This window comes from Pristiophorus japonicus, chromosome 8 (genome assembly GCF_044704955.1).
Source record: "Pristiophorus japonicus isolate sPriJap1 chromosome 8, sPriJap1.hap1, whole genome shotgun sequence".
Taxonomy (NCBI): Eukaryota; Metazoa; Chordata; class Chondrichthyes; family Pristiophoridae; genus Pristiophorus; species Pristiophorus japonicus.
This window is the reverse complement of record NC_091984.1, coordinates 96469395-96482809: the sequence shown is the minus strand read 5'-3', so window position 1 is coordinate 96482809 and position 13415 is coordinate 96469395.

Below are 13415 nucleotides of genomic sequence, written 5' to 3'. Positions count from 1 at the left end.
TCCCCCCCCCCCATATCTCTCTCTCTTCCCCCCCATCTCTCTCTCTTCCCCCCCATCTCTCTCTCTCTTTCCCCCCCCATATCTCTCTCTCTTCCTCCCCCCATATCTCTCTCTTCCCCCCCCCCCATATCTCTCTCTCTTCCCCCCCCCATATCTCTCTCTCTTCCCCCCCCCCATATCTCTCTCTCTTCCCCCCCCCCATCTCTCTCTCTCTCTCACCCCCCATCTCTCTCTCTTTCCCCCCCCATATCGCTCTCTTCCCCCCCCATCTCTCTCTTCCCCCCCCATCTCTCTCTTCCCCCCAGTCTCTCTCTCTCTCTCTCTTTCCCCCCCCCATCCCATCTCTCTCTCTTCCCCCCCCCCATCTCTCTCTCTTCCCCCCCCCCATCTCTCTCTCTTCCCCCCACCCCCATCTCGCTCTCTCCCTCTCTCTTCCCCCACCCCACCTCTCTCTTCCCCCACCCCACCTCTCTCTTCCCCCACCCCCCTGGTCTCTCTCCCACAGAAGGCCGGGACAAGGTTCCAAATAATGAAAAAGCTGGAAGTGGCTCTAGCTCCAGGCTCCAGCGGCAGAAGATGTTTCAGCAGCGATGAGCTCCACACAGGCTCGTGGTTTGGCTCCCACTTCTGACTTCCGGTTTCCTCGTACGCCGCACTGTGCAACCGAATCGAGGGCCCGCGCTCAAAAAGGGGGCGGAGTCAAATGCGCGCATGCGCAGAAGGACACACAACTCCGTTAAAAAGAGCACGAACAGCGGGAGCGCGCGGACCTGTGAAAGGGGAAAAAAAATCAAAGTGTGACATCACAGGAAAGCAGATAAGTGATTGGTTAGTAAGTGTTTTTTCACTTTTTCTCTAAACTAGGGCATTTTAGATGAAAACTATACATAGATAATTAAGTGATATTCCAAAACTTGAAAATCTAATTAGCTGAATAAAGTACAATTGGGATGGCAGGGCAGGTGATGTGTTGCAGCTGGGAGCTGGTGGACACCAGTGTGATCCACAGCGACCACATCACCAGTAACTGCCAGCAGCTTGAGGAACTTCTGCTCAGAGTTGATGAGCTGGACTCCGGGCTTTGGACAATACGACACATCAGGGAGGGAGAAAGTTACCGGGACACTTTGTTGCAGGAGGCAGTCACGCCCCTTAGGTTAAATACTTCAAATTTGGTCCGTGGTCAGGGACAGGACGGTGTGACTACGAGTGAGGCAGGAATGGGGACCCAGGATGTAGTGATGGAGGAGCCTCAGCCCTTGCTCTTGTCCAACAGGTGTGAGGTACTTGCAGCTGTGTGGACGAGAGCAGGAACTGCACAGAGGATGAGCAAACTGACCACAACTCTCAATGTAGTAGTGATAGGGGACAGTATCATTAGGGAGATAGATACTGTTCTCTGCAGCTGAGAGCGTGAGTCCCGAAAACCCGTTGCCAGTGTTAAGGACATCTCCTCCGGGCTGGAGAGGAACTTGGGAGAGGGAGAGGAAAGACTCAGTTGTGTGGTCTACATAGGTACCAACGGCATAGGTAGGACTAAGAAAGAGGTTCTGTTGAGGGAGTATGAGCAGCTAGTAGCTAAATTAAAAAGCAGAACCACAAAGGTAATAACCTGAGCCACGAGCAAATTGGCATAGGGTCAATAAGATCAGAGAGTTGAATGCATGGTTCAAAGATTGATGTGGGAGAAATGGGTTTTGGTCCATGGGGCACTGGCACCCATACTGGGGAAAGAGGGAGCTGTTCCGTTGGAACGGGCTTCACTTGAACCATGATGGGACCAGTGTCCAGGGGAATCAAATAACTAGGGCTGTAGAGAGGGCTTTAAACTAAATAGTGGGTGGAAGGGTTCAGGTGAGGGGAAATTTTAAAAGTCAAAGAGAAAGAAGGCAATAGTGCAGGGCAATGTTCGGGGTAATGATAACCAGAGCATGACACGAAGGGATGGAGCATATAAACATGAGAGTGCACCAGCAGTTAAAGTCAGAGTAGGGAAAATAGTAAAAAGACAAAATTAATAGGGCAGAAATTATTCCTTCCCTTAAGGCTGGTTTCCGCTGGAAATCGACGGCCACGCAGCGAAGTGAAATGGCCACCATTTTGAAAATTGCCCTCCTGCGGTATCCCGACTGTGACTCACTCCCCCCCACTACCGCTCCGCTGCTGCCAATCATCCTAAGGGCATCATCAGAGCCTTCACCACTGCTGTGCCCCCTGAACGCAAAATTCCGCACTGAAATTCTTGGTGCCACTGACAGCTTTTTCTGTCGGTGCACTGTGCTTGCAGTGCTTGTAAAAGGGCGGTGTGGCTGCCATTAAAGGGGAGGACCTATTGCCACGACTGCCATCGTATTTGTTTTTATTGGCTGACTGCCAGGTCGGGCCGAGAATTATGCCCCCAGGTTCAGCCGGGCTGCCAACAGACAGCCTGGCACCCCGTCTTGGGTGCCAGGCCACTGGCCTGGCCGAAACCCTCATTGGTGGGCCAGTGGACCTAACTTAAAGAATTGCAGAGCTTGCAGTGGCTCTCCCCTTTAAATGAAGGGGAGAGACGTGGTGACACGCCAGCGTGATTACGTCGTCAGTGTTACGCTGATGAGTGACATTGACGGACAGTCCGCCCACCCCCCCACTTCTGCCCCTCGACTTACAGAACTACCACCCACCGCTGCACGTACGCCCCCATTATGACCAACTTCCAGGCTGCTCGGAAAAAAATCCAAAGAGCAGAATTTTGTGCAAGAACCACATCTACCGCGGCGGTGAAAACAGTCGAAACACGTTAGGTGCGCCGCATTTTCGGCAGGGTGGGGGGGCAATTTTATCTGAATGCATGCAGCATTCATAACAAGATAGATGAGTTGACGACGGAAATAGAAATAAATGGGTATAATTTGATAGCCATTAGAGAGACGTGGTTGCAAGGTGACCAAGGTTGGGAACTGAATATTATGGGGTATTTGACATTTCAGAAGGATAGGCAGAAAGGCAAAGGAGGAGGGGTAGCTCTGTTAATAAAGGAGGAGATCAGTGCAGTAGTGAGATATTATATTGGCTCAGAAAATCAAAATGTAGAATTAGTTTGGGTGGAAATATGAAATAGTAAGGGAAATAAGTCACTGGTGGGAGGGAGTAATCTATAGACCCCATGACAGTAGCTACAGAGTATAAATCAAAAAATAGTGGGAGCTTGTAAGAAATGTACTGCAATAATGATGGGCGATTTTAATCTTCATATAGATTGGACAAATTAAATTGGCAAAGTTAGCCTTAAGGACGAGTTCATAGAGTATATTCGGAATGGTTTCTTAGAATAACATGTTGTGGAACTAACCAGGGAGCAGGCTATTTTACATCTGGTAATGTGTAATGAGATAGGATTAATTAATGATTTCATAGTAAAGGATTCTCTCGGGAAGAGTGATCATAACATGTTAGATTTTCAAATTCAGTTTGAGGGTGAGAAACTTGGGTCTCAGACTTGTGTCCTAAACTTAAATAAAGGCAATTACAAAGCTATGAAGACAGAGTTGGCTAAAGTGGACTGGGAAAATAGATTAAAGGATAAGAAGGTAGATAAGCAGTGGCAGACATTTAAGGAGATATTTCATAACTCTCATCAAAGACATATTCCAGTGAGAAAGATGAACCATATGTGGTTAACTAAGGAAGTTAAGGATGGTATGAAATTGAAAAAGGCAAACAATGTTGCAAAGATTAGTAGTAGGCCAGAGGATTGGGAAATTTTAGAAACCAACAAAGGATGACTAAAAAAAATAATAAAGAGGGAGAAGCTAGATTATGAGAGTAAACTAGCAAGAAATATAAAAACAGACAGTAAGAGCTTCTACAGGTATATAAAAAGGAAAAGAGTAGCTAAAGTAAACGTTGGTCCCTTAGAGGATGAGACTGGGGAATTAATAATGGGAAACAGGGAAATGGCAGAGACTTTGAACAAATATTTTGTATCGGTTTTCACGGTAGAAAATACTAAAAGCATCCCAATAATAATAGATAATCAAGGTGCTATAGGGAGGGAGGGATTTGAAACAATCACTATAGAAAAAGTATTGGGCAAACTAATGGGACTAAAGGCAGATAAGTCCCCTGGACCTGATGGCCTGCATCCTAGAGTCTTAAAAGAAGTGGCTGCAGAGATAATGGATAATGGATGCATTTAGTAATCTACCAAAATTCCCCGGATTCTGGTGAGGTCCCAGTGGATTGAAAAACTGCAAATGCAATGCCCCTATTCAAGAAAGGAGGGAGACAGAAAGCAGGAAACTATAGACAAGTTAGCCTAACATCTGTCATTGGGAAAATGCTGGAATCCATTATGAAAGGGAAATCATGCTTGACAAATTTACTAGAGTTCTTTGAGGATGTAACGAGCAGGAGGGATAAAGGGGAACCAGTAGATGTAGTGTATTTGGATTCCCATAAGTTATTCGATAAGAGGTTACTGCACAAGATAAGAGTTCACAGGGTTGGGGGTAATATATTAGCATGGATAGAGGATTGGCTAACAGATAAATGGGTCACTTTTAGGTTGGCACACTGTAACTAGTGGGGTGCCACAGGGATCAGTGCTGGGGCCTCAACTATTTACAATCTATATTAATGACTTGGATGAAGGGAGCGAGTGTTCTGTAGCTGTATTTGCTGATGATACAAAGATAGGTGGGAAAGCAAGTTGTGAGGACACAAAGTGCTCAAAATTCAGTACCGCTGGAAAGCTGGTGCTCCTCCCATCTTTTTGTGGCCATTAGCGCCGAAATTTTTGAGTGGCTGGTCCACCCCATATTCAGCTGCAAAAGTGAACAAATGGATTCCAGTGATAATGAACCCTTCCAAAGTAGATTTTTCAGCGGTGTGGCTGTCTTAATTTGAGCATTATCACCACTGAGCAATTCAGCGTGCAGGTAAGGATTTCTAATGAGCCAGCTGCTCCCGGGCCTTTTTAAAGGCCAGGGTTTGCAGCAAGGCCCTGAGGGGAGAAAGGAGGTTGGAAGGAGTTTGTAAGGATGGCTGGTGTAAGAGGTGCAAGGAGAGCCAACAGGTTCATTCAAATGGAGCTGGAGACACTGATGGACGGTGTGGAAGACAGAAGGAGAATACTATTTCCTGACGTGGGGAGACCTGGCAGACAGGCAGTACATAATGCATGGAGGGAGATTGCAGGGGAGGTGTCAGGCACCTCCATATATGTGAGGACGCACCCTCCCAGGAAGGTGCTGCTGGCCAGTCTGCACCCGGCTCTTCCAGGGTGGCGATGGGTCGATGCCTCCTAGCTCTGGGGCGATGGGGATCCTTCTCCTGCACCTTCTCCTCCTCAGGTGGTACTGCTGGCTCGACCTCCAGTGGCTGTCCCCTCATGATGGCCAGGTTGTGCAGCATGCAGCAGACCAGGACAAGGATGGAGACCCATTGAGGAGAGTACTGCAAGGTGCCACCAGAGCGGTCCAGGCACCGGAATCTCTGCTTAAGGATGCCTACACACTGCTCGATGATGCACCTGGTGGCACAATGAGCATCATTGTATGCATGCTCTGGCGCTGTCCTGGGGTTCCGCAGTGGAGTGAGCAGCCAAGTGGACAGGGGATATCCCTTGTCCCCAAGCAGCCAACCGCAATCCTGATTCGGGCCGGTGAAGACGGCGGGCACACTGATCTGGCGCAGAATGAACGAATCATGGCTGCTGCCTCCCTTGCCCGCTGCCTGTCTGCATGGTGCTGACGGCGATGCCTTTTCCAACGTGCTGCCCTGCTTCTAACCAGGTGTACCAGGTGTCGCCCTCCCAACACTCCTCCCATCCTCAGGGTGAACTCTGCCAAGCAGGTCTCTGCAGCCCACAGGACTCCACCAAAGAGTCAGACCTGAAAGTTGTACAAAAGTACTGGGGTATGTGCAAACCTCTGAGCAGCACTCAGCAGGTTTAATGGAGCCAAAACAATTAATAAAACTAGATGAAAAGCTAAATACTGCGGACGCTGGAAAATGAAATAAAAACATTAATAAGTAATAAAACTATTTTAAAAGCTAAATACTGTGGATGCTGGTAAATGAAATAAAAACACTAATAAGTAATAAAACTATTTATGAAGAAAGGTTGAGCAGGTTGGGCCTATACTCATTGGAGTTTAGGCGAATGATAGGTAATCTTATTCAAACATACAAGATTCTGAGGGGGCTCGACAGGGTAGATGCAGAGAGGATGTTTCTTCTTGTGGGGGAATCTAGAACTGGGGGCATAGTTTCAGAATAAGAGATCGCTCATTTAAAATGGAGATAAGAAGGAATTTCTTCTCTCAGGTGGTCGTGTATCTTTGGAATTCTCTACCCCAGAGAGCTGTGGAGACTGGGTCATTGAATATATTTAAGATGGAGATAGACAGATTTTTGAACTACAGGGGAGTCAAGGGTTGTGGGGAGCGGGCAGGAAAGTGGAGTTGAGACGAAGATCAGATCAGCCATGATCTTATTGAATGGCGGAACAGGCTCGAGCGGCCAAATGGCCTACTGCTCCTATTTGTTATGTTCTTATGTTCATATACAATAAATTACCAATGAATAGGATACCAGCAAACATAATAGATTACTCTAGATTAATGAAATATTGGTCAACATTACATACAGGATCAATGCAATATCATTGGCTTCTTCTTTAATTCGTCCAGCATTACTTCTCACTGTCTTCTTTAACTATATTTGTACATGATTTTCTGTAAGTGGTTTATGTAAATCATAGTTTGGAATGCTATATGCTTTTTCATTCCATGAGAAATTCTATTCCATAATGCATTATGACTCTAGTTAGCTCTCAATGACACACACTCTTAAAGCAATTTGCACAAAGCTTCAAAAATGTGATAAAATTAAGTTGTTACTCACAGTCAACCAATTTGTACCTAAGTTTTGAAAGCATTGCTTCCTGCCAAAGTCAAGTTGCATGGGTGTTGACCGGGATCAGTACCTTACTCCATGTGGGAGCCTGGGAAGTGACTGCTGCTTGAGTGTTAAAACTGTAGGGAGGAGCACCAATGGGCTGAATCTTAACTCCCAAAGCGGGTGAGTTGGGGTTAAATTCAAAACATGTGAAACAGTAACTCTACCCGCCTTGAACCCGCCTGCTTCCAGCTTTAATGCTTGCGGGAAGCGGGTTGGTCATTTAATTATAATGAGGCTGCCTGCCTTCATTTTAACAGTTATTTTGTTTTTAACTCATGTTGGCTGGATTTCCTGGGTCTCGGGAAACCAGATAGCTAAAAGGAGGCGATATGGGCTGAATCCATGAGGTAAGTGCCATTACAGCATTGCTTGTGGGGCAGGAGAAGCAGCAGAGTTTCCTCCAGGACCAACAAGTTTACCCCGTAGACCCTCCCCCTCACCTTGCGATCTGTCTGCACCCTCTGTCCATCATCGGACTCCACAACCACCATCAGCTCCCCCCCGACAACCAGCTGCTCCCCCCCGTCATGTATGTAACCACAATGTAACACCACTGTATTACTGCATACACTCAACCTACTTGCACACCTTGACCACTAGGGGTGAACTTGTGGGAGACACTCCTTACCTGATCACACAGGTATAAAAAGGGAGGTCCCACGCAGTGTCATCGCTTTTGGAGTCCTGTGAAAAGAGTTAAGGTCACAGAGTGACCTTGTCCCCAGAATGTGCCTCATGTGGTTTCATACTGTAGAGTAAGGACTTTACATTGGCGACGAGAAACGGGAATTCAGGGCCCACGAGAATGGCCACTGGTAGCACAGAGGAATGGTACTGTGTTGGGGAAGACTGGGACGATTTTGTCGAGAGGCTTCAGCAAAGCTTCGTTATGAAAGAATGGCTGGGGGATGCAGCGGCCGACAAGCGAAGGGCTCATCTTTTGACCAGCTGCGGACCAAAGACTTACGCGCTGATGAAGGACTTACTAGCACCCGAAAAGCCGGCGGACAAGACCTTTGAAGAACTTAGCAAATTGATTGGGGAGCACCTCAAACCGGCGAGTAGCATACATATGGCCACTTAAAGCCAGTAGACCCAAATTAGCATGTATTGAGACACAATTACGGACTTACACTAAAGAAATCATTCTGGTGCTAGGCAGTGCAATGTTGGCTGTCACACACAATGGGTTAGTGAATCGGCTGCCACTCTGGATTGTCCCGGGCAATGGTCCCGCACTGTTGGGGAGGAACTGGTTAGCCGAGATGAACTGGAAATGGGGGGATGTTCATGCAATGTCATCTGTGGAGCGAAGTTCGTGCTCACAAGTCCTACAACAATTCGATTCACTATTCCAACCTGGCGTCGGGACTTTCAAAGTCACTAAAGTAGTGATACACATCATCCCGGACGCCAGGCCAGTGCACCACAAAGCCAGAGCGGTGCCGTATGTGATGCGGGAAAAGATCGAGAGTGAATTGGACCGGCTGTTGAGAGAGGTCATCACCTCGCCCATTGAATTCAGCGACTGGTGGAGCCCCATCGTTCCCATCCTAAAAGCAGATGGCTCTGTCAGGATCTGTGGCGACTACAAGGCCAACATCGATTGGGTGTCCCTACAAGATCAATACCCGCTTCCGAGAGCAGAGGATCTCTTCGCCACGCTGACAGGCGGCAAGCTGTTCACCAAGTTTGACCTCACTTCAGCCTATATGACCTAGGAAATGGCCAACGAATCTAAACTACTAACCACCATCACTACGCACAAGGGACTGTTCATTTATAACAGATGCCCGTTTGGCATTCGATCAGCGGCCACGATTTTTCAATGGAAAGCCTGCTTAAATCCATTCCTGGAACGATCGTATTCCAGGACAACATCCTCATCATAGGTCAAGACACCGAGGAACACCTCCACAACCTGGAGGAGGTGCTACGCCAACTGGACCGGGTAGGCCTGCGACTCAAGAAGTCTAAATGTGTGTTCTTAGCTCCTGAGGTTGAGTTTCTGGGCAGGAGGGCTGCTGCAGATGTGATTCGGCCCACCGAATCCAAAACAGAAGCGATTCTACGAGCACCCAGGCCCTGCAACACATCGGAGTTGCGTTCATTCCTGGGACTGTTGAACTATTTCGGGAATTTTCTGCCGAACTTGAGCACGTTGTTGGAGCCGCTACACGTGCTCCTGCGTAAGGGTTGCGATTGGTTTTGGGGGGACTGTCAGGAACAGGCTTTGGATTGGGCACAAAACTTACTTTGTTCAAACAAGGTGTTGGCCCTGTACGACCCCTGTAAAAAATTGGTTCTGACATGTGATGCATCGTCCTATGGGGTTGGGTGCGTGTTGCAGCAGGGCAATGCTGAGTGTCAACGACAACCTGTGGCTTATGCCTCCAGGTCGCTCTCAAGCAGATCGGGGATATGGAATGGTCGAGAAGGAAGCGCTTGCATGTGTCTATTGTGTAAATAAATGCATCAGTACCTCTTTGGTAGGAAGTTTGAATTAGAGACGGAACACAAGCCATTAACATCCCTGTTGTCAGACAGCAAGGCTATCAATGCCAACGTATCAGCTCGCATACAGCGATGGGCTCTCACGCTGGCTGCTTATGACTACTCCATCCAGCACGGGCCCGACACTGAAAATTGCGCTGATGAGCTCAGCAGGCTTCCACTGGCCACCACTGAGGGGGCAGCGGAGCAAAGCGCCGAGATGGTCATGGCTGTCGATGCCGTTGACAGCGCAGGCGCCCCCATCACAGCCCGCCAGATCAAAACGTGGACAAACAGAGATCCCCTCCTATCCCTGATTAAGAAATGTGTCCTGATTGGGGATTGGGCGCCCACACACGGAGCATGCCCTGAGGAGGTCAGACCGTTCCACAGACGGATGGATGAGCTCTCCATCCAAGCCGACTGCCTACTATGGGGCAGCCGGGTGGTTATGCCCCAGAAGGGCAGGGAGGCATTCATCAGGGAACTCCACAGCGAGCACCCAAGTATTGTGCCGACCACCATCTGCTCCCCCCGGCCACCATCTGCTCCCCCCGACCACCATCTCCCCCCCCGACCACCATCTCCCCCCCCGACCACCATCTCCCCCCCCCCGACCACCATCTTCCCCCCCCGACCACCATCTTCCCCCCCTGACCACCATCTCCCCCCCGACCACCATCTCCCCCCCCCCGACCACCATCTCTCCCCCCGACCACCATCTCCCCCCCCGACCACCATCTCCCCCCCCCGACCACCATCTCCCCCCCCCGACCACCATCTCCCCCCCCCGACCACCATCTCCCCCCCCCGACCACCATCTCTCCCCCCGACCACCATCTCCCCCCCCGACCACCATCTCCCCCCCCGACCACCATCTCCCCCCCCGACCAAGATCTGCCCCCCCGACCACCATCTCTCCCCCCGACCACCATCTCCCCCCCCGACCAAGATCTCCCCCCCCGACCACCATCTCCCCCCCCCGACCACCATCTCCTCCTCCCGACCACCATCTCCCCCACCATCTCCCCCCACCCCCGACCACCATCTCCCCCACCATCTCCCCCCCCCCCCGACCACCATCTCCCCCCCCCGACCACCATCTCCCCCCCCCGACCACCATCTCCTCCTCCCGACCACCATTTCCCCCACCATCTCCCCCCCCGACCACCATCTCCTCCTCCCGACCACCATCTCCCCCACCATCCCCCACCGACCACCATTTCCCCCACCATCTCCCCCCCCGACCACCATCTCTCCCCCCCCCGACCACCATCTCCCCCCCCCGACCACCATCTCCCCCCCCCCCGACCACCATCTCCTCCTCCCGACCACCATTTCCCCCACCATCTCCCCCCCCGACCACCATCTCCTCCTCCCGACCACCATCTCCCCCACCATCCCCCCCCGACCACCATTTCCCCCACCATCTCCCCCCCCGACCACCATCTCCCCCCCCCCCCCGACCACCATCTCCCCCCCCCGACCACCATCTTCCCCCCCCCAACCACCATCTCCCCCCCCCGACCACCATCTCCCCCCCCCGACCACCATCTCCCCCCCCCCGACCACCATCTCCCCCCCCCGACCACCATCTCCCCCCCCCCGACCACCATCTCCCCCCCCCGACCACCATCTCCCCCCCCCCCGACCATCTCCCCCCCCCCCGACCACCATCTCCCCCCCCCGACCACCATCTCCCCCCCCCGACCACCATCTCCCCCCCCCGACCACCATCTCCACCCCCCCCGACCACCATCTCCACCCTCCCCGACCACCATCTCCCCCCCCCCCGACCACCATTTCCCCCACCATCCCCCACCGACCACCATTTCCCCCACCATCTCCCCCCCCGACCACCATCTCCCCCCCCCGACCACCATCTCCCCCCCCCGACCACCATCTCCCCCACCATCCCCCACCGACCACCATTTCCCCCACCATCCCCCCCCCCAACCACGATCTCCCCCCCCCCGACCACCATCTCCCCCCCCCGACCACCATCTCCCCCCCCGACCACCATCTCCCCCCCCGACCACCATCTCCCCCCCCGACCACCATCTCCCCCCCCCGACCACCATCTCCCCCCCCCGACCACCATCTCCCGCCCCCCCCGACCACCATCTCCCGCCCCCCCCGACCACCATCTCCCCCCCCGACCACCATCTCCCCCCCCCCCCCGACCACCATCTCCCCCCCCGACCACCATCTCCCCCCCCCGACCACCATCTCCCCCCCCCCGACCACCATCCCCCCCCCGACCACCATCTCCCCCCCCCCGACCACCATCTCCCCCCCCCCGACCACCATCTCCCCCCCCCCGACCACCATCTCCCCCCCCCCGACTACCATCTCCCCCCCCCCGACCACCATCTCCCCCCCCCCGACCACCATCTCCCGCCCCCGACCACCATCTCCCCCCCCCCGACCACCATCTCCCCCCCCCCCGACCACCATCTCCCCCCCCCGACCACCATCTCCCGCCCCCCCCCGACCACCATCTCCCCCCCCGACCACCATCTCCCCCCCCCCGACCACCATCTCCCCCCCCCCGACCACCATCTCCCCCCCCCCGACCACCATCTTCCCCCCCGACCACCATCTCCCCCCCCCCGACCACCATCTCCCCCCCCCGACCACCATCTCCCCCCCCCCGACCACCATCTCCCCCCCCCCGACCACCATCTCCCCCCCCCCGACCACCATCTCCCGCCCCCGACCACCATCTCCCCCCCCCCGACCACCATCTCCCCCCCCCCGACCACCATCTCCCCCCCCCCGACCACCATCTCCCGCCCCCCCCGACCACCATCTCCCCCCCGACCACCATCTCCCCCCCCCCGACCACCATCTCCCCCCCCCCGACCACCATCTCCCCCCCCCCGACCACCATCTTCCCCCCCGACCACCATCTCCCCCCCCCCGACCACCATCTCCCCCCCCCGACCACCATCTCCCCCCCCCCGACCACCATCTCCCCCCCCCCGACCACCATCTCCCCCCCCCCCGACCACCATCTCCCCCCCCCGACCACCATCTCCCCCCCCCCCGACCACCATCTTCCCCCCCGACCACCATCTCCCCCCCCCGACCACCATCTCCCCCCCCCCGACCACCATCTCCCCCCCCGACCACCATCTCCCCCCCCCGACCACCATCTCCCCCCCCCCCGACCACCATCTCCCCCCCCCCGACCACCATCTCCCCCCCCCCCGACCACCATCTCCACCCCCCGACCACCATCTCCCCCCCCCCCGACCACCATCTCCCCCCCCCGACTACCATCTCCCGCCCCCCCCGACCACCATCTCCTCCCCCCCCGACCACCATCTCCCCCCCGACCACCATCTCCCCCCCCCGACCACCATCTCCCCCCCCCGACCACCATCTCCCCCCCCCGACCACCATCTCCCCCCCCCGACCACCATCTCCCCCCCCGACCACCATCTCCCCCCCCCGACCACCATCTTCCCCCCCGACCACCATCCCCCCCCCGACCACCATCTCCCCCCCCGACCACCATCTCCCGCCCCCCCCGACCACCATCTCCCGCCCCCCCCGACCACCATCTCCCCCCGACCACCATCTCCCCCCCCCCGACTACCATCTCCCGCCCCCCCCGACCACCATCTCCCCCCCTGACCACCATCTCCCGCCCCCCCCGACCACCATCTCCCGCCCCCCCCGACCACCATCTCCCGCCCCCCCCGACCACCATCTCCCCCCGACCACCATCTCCCCCCCCCCGACTACCATCTCCCGCCCCCCCCGACCACCATCTCCTCCCCCCCCGACCACCATCTCCTCCCCCCCCGACCACCATCTCCCCCCCCCGACCACCATCTCCCCCCCCCGACCACCATCTCCCCCCCCCGACCACCATCTCCCCCCCCGACCACCATCTCCCGCCCCCCCCGACCACCATCTCCCGCCCCCCCCGACCACCATCTCCCGCCCCCCCCGACCACCATCTC